Below are 15,074 nucleotides of genomic sequence, written 5' to 3'. Positions count from 1 at the left end.
AGAAGAAGACTTTGTGTTTTATTTTTTTTTCTTTTCTTTCTTTATGTCTTTTGTCTTATGGAAGACCCAAAAATCCATTTAATCAAATTATTAATTATGGGATTTATGGCATCATGCATGATGTCATGCATGATGTCATTTCCCTACACCTTTTTCATTTTCCTTTTTTTTCTCTTTTTTTTTCTATTAGTTCTTTAATTTAATTTTCAATTCCGAAATTTTCTTTTCTCTGATTTTATTTGACAGTTAGGTCAGGAGTCAGCTCTCGGGGTCAATTGACCAAATTGCCCCTCGCCGGTTTATCCCGGTTTGCAATTAATTCCATATTTCTTCCAGCTCCCTGACCTAATTATTTGACTGGCTTAACAGTTATTTTTCATGATTTTCTCTTTTCCATTATGTTTATAAGGGTCCTAAGGACCGCGGCGTCACATTTTACGGTTCGAAATTTGAGTTTAAATTGACTTTGCAGTCGTTTCCGAGAAGGTCACTCATCGCTGTGACTCTCGGCTCATTTAACTTCTTATGTTATGTTTTTCTTATTTATACTTAACTAATTGACAATTGCTAATTATTTGTGTTTATGGATTATTTAGTTATCTTAGATGTGGTTCTAATCCCCTTAATTTTCCAGACCGACACCGGTCACCGGAACAGTGAAATATACCAGGCTATGCAAATGGGGGTGTTACAGAAACTGCAGGGTGAACAGTGACATAAACAATAACCGTATTTTGGTCATAACATGAGCTACACAGCTCTGAATTAGGCAATTCCAAAAGCAAAATAAAGTTAAGACCCATATGAACAATTTTTATGGAGAACACCTCACCAAATTATGATAGAAACTAGGTAAAAATTTGGTTCAAAGATTGGGGCACCAAGCTGTCCAAAACCAAATATTTTCTAAAATTTGCAAAGCTAACTTGGGATGAATTAGATATTCATGTAATGAGTTCTTGGCAGCAATTGAGATTAGTATTGAGGTATTCTATTTGTATATTTTCAGTAGAAAAAGAAGTTAGAACGGACAAGGAGAAGTAGGTGACAAGGAAGGAGAATTATTGAAGGTTTGTGCACAACTAACCTTTTCTTCATTTTTAAACTTGTAAATTGTTTGGAATGTGTTTATTTGAATGGGTTTTCTTTGAATAAGTTTACTTTAACTGAAATATAGTTTTTCTCTTGCATTTAAGAAATTTGGGTGTTTCCACCTTTATATGGATATTATGATGAATTTAAATATGTTTATTGGTTTATAAATGTGATTGTTGAGTGGGAAATTTTTGGAAACTGTTTTGAAACTATAGTTAGCATGACAGTCCCTTTCGGAACTCTCCAGTAGTAATGGCTACTTGGGGTTGATAATTGATATTGATTATATCTCTCATTAATAACCATTAGTGGGGTAAGACTACATGAGTACTCATTAGCTAGCTAGCCCTTCCCTCATTAATAATGGTTAGTGAGGTTGAGATTGCTTTGTCATAGTGTACAACACGACACTGATCATGAAATTTTGTGTCATGGCCTAAACTGTGTGTTGATGTTGGCAACACTAATGCTTTGTGAATTGTGATTTATGAAGTGTGATTTCTCATTTGAAATGTTATTCTAATAAATGGCTCTTATGAACTTAGAACTATTGTGATGTTTTCATGCTTAAGAAGGATGTGATTTATTATGCTTTGACAAATTGTATTTTCCCTTAAGTTTTGAAATTTTAGTTGTGCACCACTAAGTGATATACTCAGTGATAGCTTCTTTATGCTATCGCAGGTAAGGGAAAGGAGAACGCTGCTGAGTGAGAGACTTGGAAGCAAAATTTTGGTATTGTTTGTGGGTATTTACATTAGGTATATCCTTGTGTTTCCTTTGGATGTAATTTGTACCTATATGTATGGATGTACGGACATTGAACAGTTTGTATTTAAAAGCATTGCATTGCTATCACATTTTGAGTTTGTAACTATTTTGTATTTTACTTTGAGACTTATGAAAATGTAACTTTTGCAATATTTAGTCTATCATTATTTCCAATGAATATTTACATGGAATTTTAACTATTCTCATGCAGTTTTCTGCAAAAGAATTGATAAGATAAAAAGCTATGGTTTGTTTTAAAATCCTTTGTAGCATAACTAATGGGTTATCGGCAGGTGGAGTTCGGTAATTCTTTAGGTATGCTACGGGAACATATTGTGCCTTACAGGGGATAAGGTGTGACACAAATAACCTATGATAGGCTGACTAAACTAGATAACGGGTCGTTGGCACTGGACACCACGGTGCCTCAGGCTATCATACCATGGGACGCAAAATGTCAACCACGTATGCAATCAGTATGGCTAAAAAGCCATGATAACATATCAGTATGGCTAAAATCCATGATAATATATAATTGAGCATAAAAGCCATGAGTGCAGGCATAAAGCCATGAATACAGGCATAAAGCCTTTCGCAGTACTGCTAAAACAATACCCTATTAGCATGCCAATCTATCCAATCTGACACACGTGTCTAGGCAATACATTGGCACATAATTTCATTATTTATTAAATATTTTGAGTATAATTTATGGTATTTTAATTTTTATTCATAGCAAAAGCATAAATACCTAAATCTCATTTTTATACAATTTATGCAATTCATCATACCATCCATGATGATTTCAATTCACATCAATTAATTTTTTTTGTACCATTTGTACATCGAAATATTTTTCTCCTCTCAGGAGGAGAACTAATGTCAAATTCATACATCCTTATGATTCTTTTATTTATTACAATAAGTATATGTATTATCAGTCACAATTTTTCCTAAAGCCCTCCATGTGGGTTATCCCCTTATGTCCTAGAGTCACTTAAGTTCAAGGATTAAAATTCACTAATTACATTATATATTATTATTCATAATGTCTTCTCTAATTTATTTTACTTTTTCTTATGTCCTTGAGGTTACTATTCACACATTACTATTCACTCAAATTGTTGACTTTTTTATACATAATATGTATACAAATGTTTGATACATAATTATACCACATTTTAGGTTCTAAATTTGTTGGCATTGATTGCCAATACCATTTCATAGCTTATTTTATGTTATTCAAAATTTTTAGATTTCATGCCTTAAGTTTACTGTTCTATAGGTCATTGTTACAGTAGAATTTTGATAAAACTTTCTTCATGAAAGTTGTTCCTTTATGTGTCTTCTTTTATTTCCTTTTTGAATCACTCCATTTAGAGTTTTTTTAGCTCAAGTTATGGCCATTTTACTATAACTGACCGGATTGACCTATACCCAGAATTTCTGAGCAATTTGGTTCTACTAAATTTGGTGTCTTAATTTGGACTAGCAATTTGAATTAGTTAGGTTTAGAATTTGAGTTTGTGTTCTTCATAAAAGCTGTTCTAAATTGTCTAAGCTTTCTATTGATATAAAATTCAGGTCAACTGGATATTTCTACTCTGAGTTATGGTTAAATGAACAAATACTGCTTATTTGGTCACTTTTACCAGGTTTAGAATTGGTTACTCGAATTTGGCTAATTTTTAGGTCATCCTAAGTTTGTTTTCTGGCCAGGGTTCCTTCATCAAAGTTGTGCCATTATGTGTCTAATTTCATGTCCAATTGGCCTTACACCAATTGAACCTACACAACCCAAGTTATAGCTGCTCAAACATGCTGGACTCACATCTAGACCTACAGGGCACCTAAGGCAGCACACCCAACTTTAAATCCAAAGCTACAATTCACTTCAATTCCTCATTATACTCAGCCAAATGGTCACTAATTAACCATTAGAACTCCACTTAACATTACAATACAATAACCCTCAATTCATCACAAACCCTAATTAATCAAAGTCTCATTTTATGCACACTACATGTAAATCAACATGTTAATCACATTTACTTATTAATTAACACTTATAACCACAAGTATAACCTTCATTTCATCAAAATCCTATCAATTCTCATAGCTACCAAAAATTTAATTCTACACAAAGTTATCATTTTCTTTTTATTTCAAGTAATTTCAACTATTCTTAAGTCTAAATAAAACTTTAAACAAAAGAGATAATGATATTAGGCACTAACCTCTTGTAATTCAATTCTTGACTTATGTAAACCTTAGAATTTCTTCACTTTATAACAATCAAAAGCTTCATCTTGGTATGGGGACCAACTTTAGGGAAAGCAAACTAGGGTTTTGAGGTGAAGAAAGCGTGGAAATCAAGCTTAAAGCTTGATGAAAATGGAGGAGTTAGGCTCTCATGGTTGGCCGGCCCCTTGAGGGAGAGAAAGTGAGAAGATTAGCTGAAATTTTTAGTCAAAGTTTTGTCTTGTATAATCTCTCTTATCCCATTAATTTGTTTGTCAAGCTTTGATTGGTTAACACTTTTATGATGTCATAATTAATATTTGTATTTTTAATTCTTTCTTTTCCATTTTCTTTTTCACTCACTTTTAATTAAATTTTTAGCAATATTTATTTATATTTTATGTCATAATAATTATTTACTTAAATAGTCAAGTTGGCCAAAAATCATCTCTGAATACAAAATGACCAAAATGCCATCCTTTTGGCTTATTGAGCCAAAATCGTCTGTACCGATCAAAAAATTTTTCTAAGCCTTTTCTTGGCATTTTAATGCCATAGAATCCTCAATGACTCTTCTCAGGAGTCCCAAAACTTATTTCATAAATTTTCTCCTGGGTTTAGAGCTGCTAGCATTGAAGACCGCAACTTCTCGCTAGGTTACCCATCGCTAGGGCACCGGCTAATTTAAATTGGTTGTATTTTATTTCTAAAATTTTTCCTATATTTTTCTTATTATTATTTAAGTTAATTATAGCTCCTTACTTTAGTCTACATACAGTTTCAGTCATTCTAGCTATCTGGACAGACATTGATCACCGGAATAGTCGAATGCACGGACTAGCTAAAGTGAGGGTGTTACAATTCTTCCCCTCTAACAAAAATTTCGTCCTCGAAATTTACTCGGTGTAAATAGTCGAGGAGCTGCTACTTCCTTATTTCTTCACCTTACCAGAGAAAATAGATCTGCATTAGTGTCATCTCGACTCATATGAATGCAATGCATGTTATGCACACAATCTTATTTAAACTATCGATGCCTAAGAACGCCTAAACTGTACACTGATACCACTAAATGTGACACCTCTCACCCGACTACAGTGTAGCTGAGCAAGGCATGTCACATTCGGTGTCAGAGCACCCTATCTTATCTTACTTTATTCCTTTATTCATTTTCAAGTTATTATCTATAACACCCTCCCGGTAGCAACTCCGTACATTCTACTGTTCCGGTGATCGGTGTCGGTCCGGACAGCTAGAACGTCCGGAAAAATATTTAAACTAAAGTCAGGAACCATAATTAACTCAAATATTAATAAGAAAAATTTAGTAAAAATTTTAGAAATAAAATACAACTAAGTTAAATGAGACGGTGCCCAAGCGATGGGTAACCCAGAGGGAAGTTGCGGTTCTCGCAACTAGGAGCCCTAGACTTGGGTAAAAATTCATAAAATAATTTTTGGGACTCCAGAGAAGGATCATTGAGGTTCCTATGGCATTAGAATGCCAAGAAAATATTTAGGAAAATTTTTCAATTTGTACAGACAATTTTGACCCGTTAAGCCAAACGGAGGGCATTTTGGTCATTTCGCCTTCAGAGACGATTTTTGACCTACTTGTCCAGTTGAGTAAATAATTATTATGACATAAAATATTAATTAATGTTGATGAAAAATTAATTTGAAGTTAGTAGAAAAGAAAATACAATAAAATGCCAAATATGACATCATTATGATATCATTTAAAAGTTTCCACCAATTATAATTAAACAACCATTTCATTAACTAATAAAAAGAGATAAATGAGACCAAAGAAATTAAAAATACCATCAGCCTTCTTCCTCCCCAAACCAGCCGAAATCCATGCCTTGACCTAAACCTCCATTAACACTCCATCAAGCTCCATTTCCCTCTTCATTTCACAATAAACCCTAGACACCTTTCACTAAAAACTTGTCTATACCTCTTGGGAAGTGTTTGGCAGCTTAGAAAAGGAAGGAAAGTGAAGTTTAAACTTGGAAAATTCTGCCCTACAAGAGGTTAGTGCTTATCTATACCTAAATCCCTCTTATTCCATGTTAAAGACTTAAAGTGAGTAAGGATTTGTGAATTAAATGAATGGAATTTATGTGTATGTATACCATGAATTTCGGCAGCCCTAAGGAAGGAACAAGATTGAGTGTTTTTGATGGACTTGGAGTGAACTAGAGATTATGTTTAAAGTATGTAATTATAAGGATAATGAATTAGTTAGTTAATGAAGGTATGTTGTGAAAACTCATAATGGGAATTAGGGTTTTGGGAGAAAAATTAGACTTTGCTTATGAAATTCTTAAAGAACATTCTAATGGTCAATTAGTGACCATTTGAGGTAAGTTGACCATAATTTGGAGTGAACTATTGCATGGCAAACTGAAATGGGTAGGCTGCCTAGTGACAGCAGCAGGGAGGCTGTGAGTCCAGCCTATTTGGACTGCCATAACTTTGGCTGTGTAGGTTCAATTGGTGTTTGGCCAATTGGACATGAAACTAGACTTATAATGGCACAATTTTGCTGAAGAAACCATGTCTAAAAGACCAAAGCAAGTGGACCAAAAATTGGCCCCAATCCGGATACCCTGCAAGCAGATTCTGAGACGACCAAATGAACGAATGGCTCATTTGGCCATAACTCACTGTAAAATGGTCCATTTGACCTGAAATTTTTACAGCAACAAGATAAGATATAGAAATAGAAAAACAACTTTCATGAAGAAACCTACACCAAATTATGATTACAACCTATCCAACAAGGCACTCACAGTCACTGTTCATTGTACTGTAGATTTGGTAAATTCTGCAGTTTTCAAATCCGGCCAGGTGTGGTTTTTGGACCATATCTGGAGCTACAAAACTCCAAATGGAGTGACTCAAAAAATGAAATTCAACTAGACAAAATAAGGAACAACTTTCATGTTTACCATTTCCTCAAATTTCCACTGTAACAGTCCCTAATGGAATAGTTAATTTATGGTACAAAAACTGAAAATTTTGCCCCTTAGTGCTAAGCTTGGAAATGGATTTGGTGATTAATTCCAACAAGTTTTAAATGCAAAATGTGGTACATTGGGAGTGTTAAAACCAATACACCTATTTTCTATCCAAAAGTCAACATTTTTGTTGACTAATGAAGTGAATAGTGACACCAAAACTTGAAATTCACAAATTGAAGAATTTTAAAGTATCAAATGCCCTAGTATACCTAACAAGATTGGTTTGGATAGTTTGGCATGCCAATAGGGTTCGATTAGCGATCGCACATGGCAATATGCCATTCTGTGATTTTATGGCTTTTAGCCATTTTGATATTGTGTTGAGACTTGGCCTCGTGCCTGATATTATTTACAGCTTGTTAGCTGTTCTGTTGCACACCGGGAGATACATATGTGACCGATGGTGTGACGGCCCGAGGTACTTGATACCCAGTGCGGTTTACTGTTTATCCAAATAGTCGCCCAAAGATAGGTTACTTGGGCAACGAAAAGAATGAAAAGGGACAAAATTAAAGAAATAAATGAATATAACAAATACAAAACAAATAAGGCATATACATTCAATACATATTTATTTTCTGCTATTTTCTTTTATTTTATTGTTGCACCACTAAGTATCATTGCGTAGCGCGTTGCTTTTGCCACGCGTAGGTTCTGGAGATACTGATCGAGAGCCCAGTAGACCACCGACTAGGTGAGTCCATCCTGCAGCCTGCATAGTGTCCATGTCACCTCACCATCTACAGTGCATTAGTAGGACACTAGGCTTCATTTTGGTATTTTGTAATTGATTTATTTTTTATTTTTCTTTGTGTAAATGAAACTTATGTAATGTATTTTGATTTTCATGTAAATAATGAAAATTGTGTTTGTGAATGGAAAAATGAATATTTATCTGTGACTGGTACATGACTACCAAATGAGCTGAATGATTGAGAAATGAAATTGAAAAATATTGAGATTTTGATATTGGAGTTTGAGATGATTGAATATGAATATTGGAAGTGTTTTTCACAGGTTCCGAAGAACTGTTTTCTCCATTTTTAGCCGGTACTCTGCCGGATTTTCTATAAAAATTTTCGGAACCTCAAATAAATTATAATTTCGATAAATGGCTCAATTATATTATATTTCACAAGTTATATTCAAAACCATGATAAAAATTAATTAAGGTATAACAGAGTGTGCCGGTACACCGTGTGACATTGCTTACTCGGGTATACTATACACGGGTAAGGGGTGTCACATTTAGTGGTATCAGAGCACGGTTTAGGCGTTTCTAGGCCTAGATTGAGTCCATACCATGCATTGCATTTGTAAGAGTCGAGGTGACACTAATGCAGATCTGTTTTTCTTTGTTATTTTGAATGGGATATGGACCCTACATCACAGAGAGCAGTTGAGGAGGAAGTGGAGAGTCATGCTCCACTTGCAGCAGCTGAGACTGGGGGTATGGGAGAACCTGCTCCGCCAGCTCAAGCAGAGCCGGCTCAGCCTCCATAGGCCATGTTCCAGCAAATGGCAGAATTCTTCAGACAAATGGCCGGGGTAATGCCAGCACCACCACCACCACCTCCACAACCAAAATCACATCTAGAAAAATTAAGAAAGTTTGGAGCAGTGGACTTCTTTGGCAAGAGAGAAGATGATTACATGGTAGAGAATTGGTGAATGTAACGAGCAGAGTTTTAAAACAACTCCACTGCACTGCAGCAAAACTTGGAAGCTGCCATATCTCTGTTGCAAGATGATGCTTATGAATGGTGGGATACTGTGTCCAGTGAAGTACAGCCAGAAATAGTAACTTGGGACTTTTTTCTCTCAGAATTCAAGAAGAAATATGTGGGTAGTGTATACCTGGAAGAGAGAAGAAGAGAGTTCATTAATCTGAGGCAGAGACAGTTGTCAGTGGCCGAGTATGAGAAGGAATTCGTTAGATTGAGCCGCTATGGAAGGGAGATAGTCCCTAATGAAGCTGAAAGGTGCAAGAGATTTGAAGAGGGACTAAATGACAACATAAAGATCATGATCACTGCCTTGGGAATTACCGACTTTACTAAGTTAGTGGAAGCTGCAATAAAGGTTGAAAAAGTAAGAATCAGTGAGCAGACTAGAAGGGAGAAACAGCAGAAGAGGGGCCCAGGTCAGTCTAGTTCAGCTCCTGCATCTGGGAAGAAGTTCAAGGGTCCACCTGCACAGAGTTCAGGTTAACCACAAGGTCAGGGTCAGTCTTAGGGGCCCAGGCCACAGTTTACCCCTAGGAGAGGTCAGTCCACACCATCAGTGGGCAGCTCTCTAGGGATGGGGTTCAGGGGACCAACCCCAGCATCTTCTGCATGTCCACATTGTTTGAAATGGCATAAGGGGGAGTGTTAGAGAGTGACTGGTGCCTGCTTAAGGTGTGGGTCAACAGAGCATCAGTTGAAGAACTGTCCACGCAGAACTACTACAGCTGCTCCAACACAAGCAGACAGACCTACTCCTGCACCACAAAGGGGTAGGAAATCTGGCAAATCTGACGCAGTGGGACCATCACAGAGGCCTACATCTAAGCCAGCAGAGAGGCGGATAATGCACCACCCGCGAGCCTATGCCATTAGAGCCTGGGAGGAGCAAGATGCCCTGACGTCATCGTGGGTAATGCTTCACTCTACAATACATCTGTGCATGCATTGGTTGATCCAGGATCCACTCATTCATACATCTGCATCAACTTACTCGTAGAAAGGGGGATACTAGTAGGGGAGAGTGACCAAGACATTCTGGTCACTAATCCATTAGGCCACAGTGTAGTGGTGAATAAAGTATACAAGGGTTGCCCTTTAAGGATTCAGGGGTATGAATTCTTGGCAGACCTGATTGAGTTGCCTTTCCATGAGTTTGACGTGATTTTGGGAATGGACTGGTTGTCACGTCATCAAGCAATAGTTGATTGCAAATTGAAGAGAATTTCTTTGAAAACTTCTGAAGGTAATGAGATCACTGTTGTGGGTGAAAGGACAGATTTCCTGTCCAATGTTATTTCAGCCACAGTTGCAAGAAGAATGATGAGAAAAGGCTGTGAAGCCTACCTAGCACATGTGGTGGATACTAGGCAGGCTAAGCCAAACCTGAGTGATATACCCACAGTAAGAGACTTCCCAGAGCTATTTCCTGAAGAATTACCTGGTTTGCCACCAGAAAGGGAAGTTGAATTTGCTATTGAGACACTGCCGAGTACAGCACCCATTTCCATTGCTCCTTATAGGATGGCACCCATTGAATTGAGGGAGTTGAAAACTCAGTTGCAAGAGTTACTTGATAAGGGGTTTATACGCCCCAGTGTGTCACCATTGGGAGCTCCAGTGCTGTTTGTAAAGAAAAAGGATGGGACTTTGAGGCTATGTATCGATTACCGACAATTGAATAAAGTGACTGTGAAGAACAAATATCCGTTGCCTAGAATTGATGATCTGTTTGATCAGTTAAAGGGAGCAGGAGTATTTTCTAAGATTGATCTCTGATCAGGGTACCATCAGTTGAGGGTGAAGGATGTAGATGTGCCCAAGACTGCATTCAGAACTCGATATGGGCATTATGAGTTTCTGGTGATGCCCTTTGGCCTAACGAATGCACTAGCAGCATTCATGGACCTTATGAACCGTATCTTCCATCCATACCTAGATCGGTTCGTAGTGGTCTTTATTGATGATATTTTGGTATATTCCAAGACCAGGGAAGAACATGATGAACATTTGAGGATTATTCTGCAAACCCTGAGAGAAAAGAAGCTGTATGCTAAGCTGTCCAAGTGTGACTTTTGGTTGAACGAGATTGCATTTCTTGGACACATAGTGTCAGCTGATGGGATTAGGGTGGATCCCAAGAAAATAGAAGCAGTGATGGAATGGAAGCCTCCCAGAAATACAACTGAGGTCAGAAGCTTCTTGGGGCTAGCTGGGTATTACAGAAGATTTGTGAAAGGATTTTCCGTAATAGCGGCTCCAATGACCAAGTTGTTACACAAGAATGTTAGATTTGACTGGAATAACAAGTGTCAGACCAGTTTTGAGAAGTTGAAGGCTATGTTGACAGAGGCACCAGTGTTAACACAGCCAGTGTCAGGAAAGGACTTTGTGGTCTACAGTGATGCCTCTCATAATGTGTTAGGGTGTGTATTGATGCAAGAAGGAAAAGTGGTCGCTTATGCTTCCAGACAGCTAAGGCCACATGAACAGAATTACCCTACCCATGATCTAGAGCTTGCAGCAATTATCTTCGCACTGAAGATATGGAGGCATTACTTATATGGTGAAAAGTGCTACATTTACACAGACCACAAAAGTCTAAAATATTTGCCAACTCAGAAGGAGCTCAACCTTAGACAGAGGCGATGGATTGAGTTCTTGAAGGACTATGATTGTGTAATTGACTACCATCCTGGGAAGGCAAACGTTGTTGCTGATGCTTTGAGCAGAAAATCCATCACAGCTTTGAGATCATTGAATGCTCGTCTAACTTTGATTCGAGATGGAGCTATTTTGGCTGAGTTGCAAGTGAGGCCAAACCTGCTACAACAGATTTTAAATGGGCAAAAGGTAGATGAAAAGTTAATGGCTATTATGAGAAAAATCCTAGAAGGGAAAGAAACTGACTATGAAGTGAAAGCAGATGGGTGTCTATACTACAAAAGAAGAGTATGTGTACCAGATAATGGGGAATTAAAAGCCAATATTCTGAAAGAGGCACACGCCAGTGTTTATGCTATGCACCCAGGAAGTACAAAAATGTATCATGATCTGAAACTTCAGTATTGGTGGCCTGGTATGAAGAAGGACATAGCTGACTATGTGACTAAATGTTTGACATGTCAGCAAGTCAAGGCAGAACATCAAGTTCCATCAGGTTTGCTACAGCCTATACGCATACCTGAATGAAAATGGGATCGGGTCACCATGGATTTTGTAAGTGGTCTACCTCTCATCCAGAAGAAACATGATGCAGTATGGGTGATAGTGGATAGATTGACAAAGTCAGCACACTTTCTGCCAGTTAGGACTGACTACTCACTGGAGAAGTTAGCAGAATTGTATATCAGTGAGATAGTTAGACTGCATGGAATTCCACTTTCCATCATATCTGATAGAGACCCAAGGTTTACAACGAGATTTTAGAAGAAGTTGCATGAGTCCTTGGGTACACAACTCCACTTCAGCACAGCATTCCATCCTTAGACGGATGGGCAATCCGAAAGAGTAATCCAGGTAAACAATTGAACCAATTGAATTAATACAACTATTAAATTAAAATGATAACAATAACATGAAAAATATGTCAGGTCCTTGAGGATATGCTGAGGAGTTGTGTCATTGAGTTTGAGGGAAGTTGGGATAAATACCTCCCACTGGCAGAATTTGCATAGAACAATAGCTACCAAGCTAGTATCCAAATGGCCCCGTATGAAGCACTGTATGGGAGAAAATGTAGAACTCAGCAGTCTTTGGACTGAATTGGCCAAGACAACCGGTAGGGCTGCACAGTGAAACAGACTGAGGAGAAAGTGAAACTAATCAAAACTAATATGAAGGTTGCCTCAGACAGACAGAAATCTTATGCCGACCTGAAGAGAAAAGAAATAGAATATGCGGTTGGCGACAAAGTGTTCCTCAAGGTGTCACCGTGGAAGAAGGTATTGAGGTTTGGAAGAAAAGGTAAATTAAGCCCTAGGTTCATTGGCCCATATGAAGTCATTGAATGTGTGGGTCCAGTGGCCTATAGGCTAGCTTTACCACCAGAGCTGGATAAGATCCACAATGTGTTCCACGTGTCCATGCTCAGAAGATACCGCTCAGACCCTTCACATGTCATCTCCAGGGAAGAAATTGAAATACAACCAGATTTGACATATGAAGAAGAACCTCTACAGATCCTAGCTCGGGAAGTAAAAGAATTGAGGAACAAGCAGATTCCACTGGTGAAAGTGCTTTGGAGGCACCACAACACCGAGGAGGCAACCTGGGAAAGTGAAGAGACAATGAGGCAACAGTTCCCTCAACTGTTTGCATCAGGTAAATTTCGAGGACGAAATTTAAATTAGAGGGGAAGAGTTGTAACACCCTCCCGGTAGCAACTCCGTACATTCTACTATTCCGGTGACCGGTGTTGGTCCGGACAGCTAGAACATCCGAAAAAATATTTAAACTAAAGTCAGGAACCATAATTAACTCAAATATTAATAAGAAAAATTTAGTAAAAATTTTAGAAATAAAATACAACTAAGTTAAATGAGACGGTGCCCAAGCGATGGGTAACCCAGAGGGAAGTTGCGGTTTTCGCAACTAGGAGCCCTAGACCCGGGTAAAAATTCATAAAATAATTTTTGGGACTCCAGAGAAGGATCATTGAGGTTCCTATGGCATTAGAATGCCAAGAAAATATTTAGGAAAATTTTTCAATCGGTACAGACAATTTTGACCCGTTAAGCCAAACTGAGGGCATTTTGGTCATTTCGCCTTCAGAGACGATTTTTTACCGACTTGTCTAGTTGAGTAAATAATTATTATGATATAAAATATGAATTAATGTTGATGAAAAATTAATTTGAAGTTAGTAGAAAAGAAAATACAATAAAATGCCAAATATGACATCATTATGATGTCATTTAAAAGTTTCCACCAATTATAATTAAACAACCATTTCATTAACTAATAAAAAGAGATAAATGAGACCAAAGAAATTAAAAATACCATCAGCCTTCTTCCTCCCCAAACCAGCCGAAATCCATGCCTTGACCTAAACCTCCATTAACACTCCATCAAGCTCTATTTCCCTCTTCATTTCACCATAAACCCTAGACACCTTTCACTAAAAACTTGTCTATACCTCTTGGGAAGTGTTTGGTAGCTTAGAAAAGGAAGGAAAGTGAAGTTTAAACTTGGAAAATTCTGCCCTACAAGAGGTTAGTGCTTATCTATACCTAAATCCCTCTTATTCCATGTTAAAGACTTAAAGTGAGTAAGGATTTGTGAATTAAATGAATGGCATTTATGTGTATGTATACCATGAATTTCGGCAGCCATAAGGAAGGAACAAGATTGAGTGTTTTTGATGGACTTGGAGTGAACTAGAGATTATGTTTAAAGTTTGTAATTATAAGGATAATGAATTAGTTAGTTAATTAAGGTATGTTGTGAAAACTCATAATGGGAATTAGGGTTTTGGGAGAAAAATTGGACTTTGCTTATGAAATTGTTAAAGAACATTCTAATGGTCAATTAGTGACCATTTGAGGTAAGTTGACCATAATTTGGAGTGAACTATTGCATGGCAAACTGAAATGGGTAGGCTGCCTAGTGACAAAGTGAGGAGGCTGTGAGTCCAGCCTGTTTGGACTGCCATATCTTTGGCTGTGTAGGTTCAATTGGTGTTTGGCCAATTGGACATGAAACTAGACTTATAATGGCACAATTTTGCTGAAGAAACCATGTCCAAAAGACCAAAGAAAGTGGACCAAAAATTGGCCCCAATCCGGATACCCTGCAAGCAGATTCTGCAGAATGACCAAATGAACAGTAACTTTTCATTTGGCCATAACTCACTGTAAAATGGTCCATTTGACCTGAAATTTTTACAGCAATAAGATAAGATATAGAAAAACAACTTTTATGGCGAAACCTACCCCAAATTATGACCAGAACCTATCCAACAAGGCACTCACAATCACTATTCATTGTACTGTAGATTTGGTAAATTCTGCAGTTTTCAAATCCGGCCAGCTGTGGTTTTTGGACCATATCTGGAGCTACAAAACTCCAAATGGAGTGAATCAAAAAAAGAAATTCAACTAGACAAAATAAGGAACAACTTTCATGTTTACCATTTCCTCAAATTTCCACTGTAATAGTCTCTAATGGAACAGTAAATTTATGGTACAAAAACTGAAAATTCTGCCCTTAGTGCT

The sequence above is a fragment of the Hevea brasiliensis genome, chromosome 1 (assembly GCF_030052815.1).
Source record: "Hevea brasiliensis isolate MT/VB/25A 57/8 chromosome 1, ASM3005281v1, whole genome shotgun sequence".
Taxonomy (NCBI): Eukaryota; Viridiplantae; Streptophyta; class Magnoliopsida; order Malpighiales; family Euphorbiaceae; genus Hevea; species Hevea brasiliensis.
This window is presented reverse-complemented; position numbering follows the sequence as displayed.